Below are 10,159 nucleotides of genomic sequence, written 5' to 3' on the forward strand. Positions count from 1 at the left end.
TTCCCAAACCTAAGTTCATCTAAACCTGAATCATAATCCACAGCCCTGCATATCTGGAATCTTGATTATGTTTTATTTCCTGCTACTTGTTGTTCCTACTTTCCACCTTTTTAATTGTCTAGATAACCCATTGTTGCAATAGATTGGTAATCATATTTGGTCCTTGTGGGATCGATACTTTATTACTACATAGCAAAGCTGTGTGCTTGCGGTTGTGCAACAAGTTCTTGGCGCCATTGCCGGGACCATAGTGTTGATATTGATTGAATTGCAACATGGTTAGACTAGCCGTTTTATTCTCTATTTTTCCCATTTAGTTCATTCCCTTAACTTGCTTAGTTTTTTTGCAGGTCAATTCTCCTTCTATGAAAAAAAAATCAAAGTCTTGGGAGTCTGTTGGAACCAAATCAAGAATTTGAGAGGGATTTCCGGCTTCAATATCAAAGGAGAACAAAGCTAACAGAATCTTCACAAGCATCAAACATGGAAGATAACAACAAGACTTTGAGAGAGTTTGCAGCCCTGAGTGCTAAAGGATTGCATTCTAGTATTGCAAGACTACCTGTAGAAGCAAACAATTTTCAGCTGCAGCCAGCACTTATGTCATTAATTCAGCAGAACTAGTTTAAAGGCTCACCAGTAGAAGATCCACTCCTCTATCTCTCTGTTTTCCTTGAATAGTGTGACACAGTTAAGCTCAACGGAGTCCTACAAGATGCAGTTTGACTCAGACTTTTTCTTTCTCATTACGGGACAAGGCTCGAGCTTGGTTACACTCACTACCTGAAGGCTCTATCAAAACATGGGATCAGTTACTCCAAGTTTTTCTTTCCAAGTACTTCCCGCCAAGCAAAACAACCCAGCTGCGGAACCAAATCACTGGTTTTTATCAAAAGGATGGTGAATCTCTTTATGAAGCTTGGGAAAGATTCAAGGAGCTAATGAGATTATGCCCACATCATGGCTTGGAGAAGTGGCTAGTTGTTCAAACATTTTACAGTGGAGTAAACAATAATTCTCGCATTTCAGTTGATACTGCATCAGGAGGAGCTTTGATGAACAAAAGTGTACATGACGCTTATAACATGATTGAAAACATGGCGCTCAACCACTACCAATGGGCAAGTGAAAGAAATACCACTCCAAAACCGACAAGAAGACATGAAGTGGAGACCTTAAACCTAATTGCATCCAAGGTGGATGTTCTAACTCAAAAATTCAACAAGCTCAATGTTAGTGCTTCAAGTGGCACTAATGTCACATGTGAAATCTGCGGTTCCACAGGACATTTAGCTGCAAATTGGCAGTTGATAGCACCCCCCTCTTTAGAACCATCAATGGAGCAAATGTTGACTCCTTGGCGACCCACAATAAAATGCTAGAAAATCAAATTGCTCAACAGGAGAGTTCTTCATCCAGACCCCAGGAATGTTCCCAGGAAAACCAGAAATTAATCCAAGTGAACATTGCAAAGCTATAACTCTAAGGAGTGGGAAGCAATTGGAAGATCCCAAGCCAAAACAAGCAGAAAACAAAAATATTGGGGTGCATCCTGCTGAAAAAAATGATACACCACAACAAATGGCTGAACACAACAATGGAGAGGCGGAAAAGGCTGATGAAACACCAAGGTGTATACCTCCGAAGCCTTACATACCATCTATGCCATTTCCACAAAGATTAGCCAAAGCCAAGTTGGATAAACAATTTGGAAAGTTTCTAGAAGTTCTTAAGAAACTGTACATCAATGTTCCTTTCACAGAAGCTTTGCAACAAATGCCATCATACGCGAAGTATTTGAAGGATATTTTGTCCAAGAAAAGAAGATTGGAGGAATATGAAACAGTGGCACTAACAAAAGAGTGCAGTGCCTTAATCTAGAACAAATTGCCTCCAAAACTAGAAGATCTGAGCATTTTCTCGATTCCATGTGAAATTAGGGCAACAAGCTTTGAAAGGTCTCTATGTGATCTCGGTGCAACTGTAAGCTTGATGCCTTTGTCGGTGTGCAAAAATCTAGACATGGGTGAGTTGAAGCTGACAACAATTTCCTTGAAACTCGCAGATCGATCAGTCAAGCATCCTATAGGTATTCTTGAAGACATTCTAATCAAGGTTGGTAAGTTTTTTATACCCGCTGATTTTGTGGTGTTGGAAATGGAAGAAGACGCTTAAATTCCAATCATTCTTAGAAGGCCTTTCTTGGCTACTGCAGGGGCACTTATTGATGTCAAAAATGGCAAGCTTTATTTAACTGTTGGTGAAGAAAAAGTAGAATTTGATTTGGCTAACTCTGTTAAATACTCTTTTGTTGAAAGCTCTTGTTGTAGGGTTGATTTACTTGAACAAGCTATCAAAAAGGAGTTGCCAAAACACATTTCCAAAGACCCCCTCCAGCTGTGTTTAGTAAAAGATGAGCTGGAAGATGATGAAGATGGTGAGAGTGAGGATTATGCACAGCTATTGTAGTCCAAGAAATTTTTGCAGCACCAGCAGGCCAAAACTGAAACTTTAGAACTAGTTTCCACAGTACACAACCCAGATGACGGTAAAGCTCCAAAGATAGAACTAAAACCTCTCCCATCCACTCTCAGGTATGAATTCCTTGGACCCAATTCTACATATCCTGTGATTATTAATGTTGATCTAAGCAGGACAGAATCTGAAAAACTTCTCAATGAGCTTAGATTACACCAAAAGGCCATAGGATACAAAATTAATGATTTGAAAAGGATACAACCTTCAGTTTGTATGCACAGGATTTTACTTGAATATGATTACAAACCTTCTATTGAGCACCAAAGAAGATTGAACCCCAATATGAAAGAAATTGTTAGGAAAAAAGTGCTCAAATTGCTTGATGCAGGTGTGATTTACCCAATTTCCGATTGTGAGTGGGTTAGCCCGGTACAAGTGGTTCCCAAAAAGGGAGGCATGACCGTTGTGAAGAATGAAAATGTGAATAGGGCTTTATCATACATTTGTTGAGAAGCTTGAGCTAGGCAGTGTTCGTGATGATAATTCTTGCTCCATGGTCATGTTTTAAAAAGTCTATTAGATTAAACTGAACTCCTTCAATGGACTGATTCCTCCACGAGACAAGATTGAGTGACCCTTGTAGTATGATGAAGCCCTATTCACAGAGACATCGTTCATCTTTGTGTCTTGGTTTAGAGAATGCTATACCTCCTAATGTGAGTCCATCAAGAGTTCATGCTTTAGTTTGTAGTAATTGTCTCATTGTTTTCTACTCAGCTAACTCTTTTTCCTACTTTTTTTGGATAACTAATTCAAAAACTTTTTCTTTTGTTTTATTGATTTTTTCGGGGTAGATTTAAAATTTTTCTTTTTTTTTGTTTTTTGAATAAACTCTTTCAGCTATTCAATTTTTCTTATTTTTCTATTAATTCTTTTTTCTAGTTTTACTTCTTTTTCTTTCAAAATTTTTACTTTTGTTTCAAGAAACTTGATTTTTCTGTCTTGTTCAATGAAATATTTTGCCATGGACGGCTTGAAAACTTGGGAAGTAACACTTGAAGGGGTAATATTTTGGCTAATGGACTTATTTTTATTATGGAAATAGTTACTAATGGTATGAAGAACTAGTGTAAGGTTTTTAGGATTATTCCTAAAAGGCTAAAGGTTATCTAAAAGGATGAGCTGATGATCAGCAATTGGTAAAGGGGTATTAAAACAGAGATTTGAAGTACCTACCATATTTTCTAGTATAAAAAAAAGGAAAAGATAAGTAGATATCATAGTGGTACTTATCAAATAAAAGCAACTATAACATATGCTGAAATTATAGTAGCAATCAAAGTAATGGAAAAATTCAAATTATTTAATATCATAGAAAAGCTTTACATTAAGAATAGATTGTTAAGCAATAGTAGCATTCTATGATAAAAAAAAAAATTAGAAAGTAAACTATACAAAAATAGATGGTTAAAATATATGAATTACATAATAGGTAATGGGTTTCAAGTTTCAATAGAACACATCAAAGAAAATAATAATTTCTTAGCAGATAAACTCTTAAGAATCATTAGAGACATCGCTTGATTGTCCCATGTACTTGTATACATGAATTTATCAATCATAAAATAAATTTCAAGAAAAAATGTGATATTTGTTACAAGTTTCTGTTGAGAAATAGAACAAGGATCAATAGGAAAACCTGAAAGCAATCACATAAAGACAAGAGATTTAACGAGGTTCGGTAGAGTATGCCTACGTCCTCGGGAGTGGAGCAGCTGTCGATTCTCTTATTAGAATTAATTAGGGTTACATATTACATGTGTATATATATAAACCCTATCTGGTACAATTTACCAAAATACCCCTGTACCGTACACTCCGTTTCCACTTTGCTCTTATGCTACGTTCCGTCGCTCCGCTCCAGCATTTGTCCGTTCACCCCTTGTATATGAGCCATATACAACCATTTCATATTACTAAATTATGCTAGAAATGTTATACTAGCTTTGAGTCAACTAGCAAGACCACTGTATAAAAAAACAAAGCAAATAGGAGAAAGATATTTTAATAATAAAGATGTAAAATGGTATCATATGGGTGTAATTATGTTTGGATGGATGTAATTAGTCAAAACCTACTCTAGTTAGGGTACCTATCATTATGGTTATGGTATTGTTATAGTCAAACACTATACTCTAGATAAAGTTGTTAGGTTTATTATTAAATCCTTGTAAAATAATAAAAAAAATGCAACATTAGTCAAAACTTACTCTAGGTAGGATAACTTACTCTCCGGAATGTGAGATTACCACCACTTCAAATGGTAATCACATTCCCATTAATGTTTCACCCTCTTTTCAGGGGGATAGGGTTGAGTCTAAAGGAGGCTTTATTAAAGTCCGCTAGGTCATCCATGAAGTAAATGAAAAGGTTTGGGATAATTGTGAAAAGAGTAGAGTAGTCTCTCACTATATGGAAAAAGAGTTTTTTTTATCCCATATTTACGTCTATAGAATAATATATAGAATAGGTGACCAAGTTATCACATTTAAAGAATATGATACTCCGATCCTAAACAATAAAATGAAATAAGGTAAGAAAACTTGATCTACTTCTAAGTGTAATATTATATTACTCCCAACCAAACATCACCTTACCATTTTATGCGTTCATTTTACTGTTTTGGATGATTTGTGTTTATTTACTGTTTTATGTGTTCACATAAAGAAGAATAAATGTTTTACCATTTTCCTATGAAGGATTTTCATTCCAGCCCATGAGATTTTTTATTTTATCGTTTCCCCTTCATAGCCCCTTATTTAAATAAGCACACTATTTGTTTTTTTAACAAAAACCCCCACCACACCTTCTTTTCCCCCTTCCCAGCTTCATTTACAATTCCTTCATTCTCTTTCCAACCATACTTCTTTGCTTCTACTTTGATTAAATTTTTCCCACCCATAATAATCCAAATAATTAATATATTTTTCCCACTCATAATAATCCAACTAATTGATATATTAATTATTTTCCAAATAATTACATTTTTGTAGGACAAGGTATTTTTTATAAATGATTTGTATAATGATATTAAATTATTTTAGTTAGGTTTTTGGAAGAGGAGCGGGGCGAACCCACTAGAGATCTCAGGGACGTGCACAAGCCTCGGTGGAACAAGTGGGGACGGGGCCGCGCTCACATGGGTGATGGAACCACCCGTACACAATCACTATTTACAACTCTCAGAAATGTGCCCTCAGCCAAGAATCGAACTCTCACCACTCGGTGAGAGCTCTATCGGTGACCCGTGTACCAATAGACCCGAAGGTCGTTGGCTATTTTAGTTAAATTTTTATTATATGTAATGCTATTATGTTAGATTGATGATCTACTATGTAACTAGCACTTCTTTATGAGCATGTTATTTTATCAGTTTGATAGTTTATTAATTAGTAGTTGTTCTATTATGATGTATTATTATAAAATAGATCATGCAAACAAAATGTTTACTAGAATGTCTAAGAGAAAGTGTTTGATAGAATGCCTGGTTTATACCTCATATCTTCTTCATCTTCATGCCTCTTATTTTATTTTATTTATTTATCTTTTTTATTTCTAAACATGCAAAATTTAATACATAATTTTATAATGCCAACAAAGTGTTTGATAGATGCTCCCATTGCTAATTGTTTCATTACATACAAGCATCATCAAATCTTATATATCTTCATGCCTCTTATTTTTATCTTTCAATGTTTAAACATGTTAAATTTAATTCCTAATTTCATGGTATCATATTTTATTTATAATTTTTATTATTTATTTTCAAATTAATTACTTTACATTTTTTACAACTTGATTCTCATGCTCATATTTCTAAGCCTCCTGCTCATATCAGAAGCATTTTATTTGATACTAAATGTGCTCTTGCTATTAAATGAAATCTCATTTCTTCAAGAAGTTGTCAAGATAATCTGAACTCAATTGAATCCATTCTATCTTTTTGTCAAGAACCTGTGAATACAATTGAATCCATTCTATCTGTCAAGAACCTGTGAATACAAATAACATTGATGCGCTGCCGGAGTAAGAATGAAATGTATGAGTGGCTTGATCTGTCTTCTTCAAAATCTCCACAAGTCTCCTTTATGTTCCCATTTTCCACCTGGCACCGTTGATTGGAGCTTCCCCACGCTAAAGTTTTGAAATTTATTTTAAATATATTTTCTCTTCTTATTTCAGCATGAGATAAATATAATTTTTGCAATTCGTGTTTATCAAAAAAGCTCATTGGAAACCTTTTGCATGATTTACTTTGTCCAGTTTTAAACCTCTTCAAATGATTTTTAGAGATTTATGGGGACTGTTCCCAGTTCTTTCCTAGATAATAAATTATACTATTGCATCTTTATCAGTCAATACACGACATACATCTAGCTATATGTTTTGAAAAATAGAAGTGAGGTTAAAAAGGTTTTTAAAAATTCCATCCTTTAATGGAAAAATACTTCGACGCTAAAATTTTATCCTTATATGCAAATGGTGGTAGAGAGTCTAAAAGCCTTAATGGAATACAACATTTTTAAGTTGTAATTAATGGTATACAACATTTTTAACTCCTCCATACACATCTAAAAGGGTCGCATGTACTGAACATGGTGACCGACATATTATCGAAATAGCAAGAACACTATTACATGAAGAGTCCCTCTCACTAATCCTTTGGCTTATCATCATGTGATTTATCTAATAAATTGCCTATTGACCTCACTTTTAAACTATTATAATCCTTTCCAAATGTTATTCAACCAAAAAGCTACATTGAGATTCTTTTAAAACTTTTGGGTGTTTATGTCACCCATGGGTAATCTCATCATGGCCGTGGCTAAGTTCAGAACTGTCAAGTTTCTCATGCCCTTGACGTTGATCCATCGGGTGTGCGTGGTGACTCCAGACTCCCAATGCACATCCAATCAGGGCTTTACACGCCACCTGAAGTGTACAAATAAAATTGGGCCCTCAACGTCACCTTTATAGGCTGGCTTGTGGGGACCCCCTATAGTAGTAGGCGAGTTAGAACCCCATCACCATCCAAACCACCCTGTAGGTGTAACAATAATACAATCCATGCGTATAACACCATAAGGTTCTTATCCAAGACAAAATTCACATATCGGGCATGAAAACCATTTTTACAAGAGCTGATGCCAAAAGCTTGATAATGTGTACAAAGCTCCATAATTCATTTCAAACCTAATATACAAGTATGGTTATGCAATGTCATATGTATAATTACGAATACCATAAATCACTCAATCACTGTGTAGGAGCATATAATTTAGCGAATATTAAATTTAAATTTGGTATGTTATAAAACCCATTGTAAGTTTTGAGTGAAGAAAATACATAATCATTAATATTGGAAGATAATAGACATAATAACTTGTTGCATAACAAGATATAATATTAAATATGCTTTTAGAAAATAATTAAACAACCATTTCAAAATGTTCTTTTATAAAATAGTCTACACTACCAACTTACCTGGAATTCCTCAGGTTTCTCGGTAGATTGGGTTCTCAACAGAAACTCTCTCTCTCCTATACTAAGACCAAGACTTAGAAGCATAATAGAATAACACCAAATAAATAAAACAACACTAATGACTGTATTGCATATAAATAAAAAAAAAAACACAAGAAAATGACCGATTCTCTAATCGGGCCCATTCTCTCAAACCGGCTCAAAACCGACTTTGCATAATCAAACTAGCCTCCAAACTGGCACCAAACTTATCCAATTGGAATGCAACTACTAGAATTGAGATCAAACCAACTCTATTTGGCCTAAACCCTCATGAACCAACTTGAACCAAGTTCAATTTTACTAAACCAAGTTCAATTGGACCAACCAACCTTAAACCAATTCTAATTCTTATATAGAATCTCTTCAATCGGCTTGGTTCAATTAAACCCAATTGCAATTAAACTGGTTTACTCCAATCATTGCCCCAACTTTTGAACCAAGCCCAAATCAATCCTCAACCCCCTTAACTTAGCCAAAGCAATTCAAGCCCAACCACAATCCATCTTGATTTGATCAAACCTAAACTAAATCAACTCAACTGAACCACATCAACTTCAATTAATTGAACCAAACCTACTTAACTTAACCTGATTGGGTCAACGCAAATTAACTCAACTTAAGCTCATTCTCAACTCAATTGAGTTAGCCAAACTTAATTCAAAGTGATTGAACCCAATCAACTTAACTCTTACTAATCTCATCCAATAATCTAGGCTTAAACCCACTCAAAAGAACTTAACTAAACCGAATCAATCTCGACCAAATCAAACCCACTCCACTTGATTTGATCAAGTCCAACTCAACCAAGATACTCAACCAACTCACTCTCACTTGGTTTGATCCAACCAAGACATTTCATCTCAATCCTTTCAACCAAGTCCAAATCCAAAATGCACTAAGTGGTTGGACTCAACCAACTTAACTAAACATGGTTACACCTAATTAAAACACCCATTACTTGCTAATCATGATTAGCATCATCCTTGTCCTCAACTCTCCTCTCACACCACCAAATCCATCATCCCAATTTCTCACAACCCATCATCTTCTCCAAAAAACCACCCACACATACATACACACATCCAAACATACACAAGTCTTACATGAAGAATATGTCGGAGTTACCTATGTTGAAACAATAAAGAAATTCTATGGAAGTTACTGTAGCAAAATCGATGTTCACAGTACTATAGTAATTTACTGTTCACATATACAACCTCGATGCTGACCCCATGACTTAGTGAAAACTTTCTGGAAAATTCATACCGACCCCCATACGGTCGTATGTACCCCATATGGCCTAGTTCAACCTCTCAGGAATTTCTATACCGACCTCTATACGGGTCATATGGACCCCGTATGACTCCAAAACAACTTTGAATGGCTTCTATACATGCTCAAGACCCTCCTAGGTCAAATGCAACCCTCAAGGGTGTGATTACAACCCTTCTTTGTGATCTAGAAATAGGTATACAAGCTCAAAGACATGAGAGTTCAACGAGAGAGTATACCAACACACACATTCATCATCATCTTCACACAAGATGGAAACAAGGACTCCAAGAAGAGATAAAATGGGAATCAACCCAAAAGTTTAGGTGTCTTACTAGCAAGGATGCCCTTCTCACAAATGTGATGAAGTCTAGCGCCGATTGCCTGGGATCTTCTTGCCTTGTATGCCCTAATCACCTTCTCCTTCTCCTTCTCCTTGAGCCCTATCTTTTCACTCTCTCTTTTCTTCTCTTCAAATTTTTTTTCACTGTCTTGCCCTAGCCTTCTTCCTCTCATCTCATCATCCCAAGAATGAGAGTTTTACTCAAATAGGGCATTTATATAAAATGACCCTTTTGCCCTTAGCATTCCATTAATTGACATAGCTTCATTTTTTTCTTTTTTTTTTTTCAACACCATGGGCTCCAAGCACATCTGTTCCATCCAACCCACAAATGGGCTGGACTCAACAGAATATAACACACCAAGAAAAACTCTTACCAGACAATGCAATCATTCTAGCGAACTCCCTCCAACGATTTCCAAACCCATCACTTCAAAGCCTCGCATTCCTCTTTTTTTTTTCTACTATTTGGGAAGTCCA

The 10,159-nt window shown here is 35.6% G+C and overlaps 1 non-coding gene across 1 annotated transcript; it reads right to left on the minus strand.

Moving 5' to 3' along the window:
- Nucleotides 1–860: 860 nt before the first annotated feature.
- Nucleotides 861–967, minus strand: LOC120250736. Its single transcript, XR_005533075.1, has one exon. It is a non-coding gene; the product is annotated as a small nucleolar RNA R71 (small nucleolar RNA).
- Nucleotides 968–10,159: the final 9,192 nt, after the last annotated feature.

This window comes from Dioscorea cayenensis, chromosome 19 (assembly GCF_009730915.1).
Source record: "Dioscorea cayenensis subsp. rotundata cultivar TDr96_F1 chromosome 19, TDr96_F1_v2_PseudoChromosome.rev07_lg8_w22 25.fasta, whole genome shotgun sequence".
In the NCBI taxonomy this organism is placed as follows: domain Eukaryota; kingdom Viridiplantae; phylum Streptophyta; class Magnoliopsida; order Dioscoreales; family Dioscoreaceae; genus Dioscorea; species Dioscorea cayenensis.